A 686-nucleotide genomic window follows, 5' to 3' on the forward strand; every position below is an offset into this window, starting at 1 on the left:
ACGAAAAGACAAAAAGTAAAAGAGGTTTAAGGATACTTTAATAAATGAATACAATATAAAGTGTTTCAAAACACACACACACACAATGAAAAAAAAAAAAAAAAAAACAACATGTAGGCCTATGAGAAAGAAATCATGAAAATTACATAAATCCGTTTAAATATACAAAAATTGTGACCAATTATAATATTTTAGTGATAGATAAAATAAACAAGGACACACTACTTACATCCACTTGCGAACTCTGTCTGTTTGACACTCTTTGACTTTTGGCTCAGTTGAAATATCAAGCAAGAGACAGAATGAAGACTGTGAAGACAGCAAGGGGAGTTTCACTATACATACACCTTTACTGAACACTTTCATTTTCATGTTCCACAAATATGTTGTTAAACCTGCGTAGACTTGCCCTATCGTCAATCCAGAATCCAAAGCATGTGTAACTAATCAATCAACTGAAGGAGAGTTGAAGTGTGAACCCAAGTGCAGTTTATTTACAAAGGTGATCCAAACATTCAAACAATAATCTGAGACTTGACTTGACATGAACAGACTTGACTAAAAAAGACTTGACGAGGCATAAACAGACTTGACTAAAACAGACTTGGCTTGAACAGACTTGACGAGGCATGAACAGACTAGACTCACCGACAGCGGGTTACAACATCAATACACGATGAGAGACA

The 686-nt window shown here is 34.8% G+C and overlaps 1 long non-coding RNA gene across 1 annotated transcript in view; it reads right to left on the reverse strand.

Moving 5' to 3' along the window:
• Positions 1–659, reverse strand: part of LOC107707318 (uncharacterized) — a 2,244-nt gene extending 1,585 nt beyond the window's left edge. Inside the window, exons 1-2 of the long non-coding RNA XR_001636240.1 lie at positions 649–659; positions 230–309 (exon numbers count right to left, since the gene is read on the reverse strand). This is a non-coding gene — a long non-coding RNA (uncharacterized LOC107707318). The remainder of the gene's footprint in view (positions 1–229; positions 310–648) is intronic.
• Between the last annotated feature and the right edge of the window lie 27 nt (positions 660–686).

The sequence above is a fragment of the Sinocyclocheilus rhinocerous genome, unplaced genomic scaffold, assembly GCF_001515625.1.
Source record: "Sinocyclocheilus rhinocerous isolate Xijiao unplaced genomic scaffold, SAMN03320098_v1.1 scaffold114, whole genome shotgun sequence".
Taxonomy (NCBI): domain Eukaryota; kingdom Metazoa; phylum Chordata; class Actinopteri; order Cypriniformes; family Cyprinidae; genus Sinocyclocheilus; species Sinocyclocheilus rhinocerous.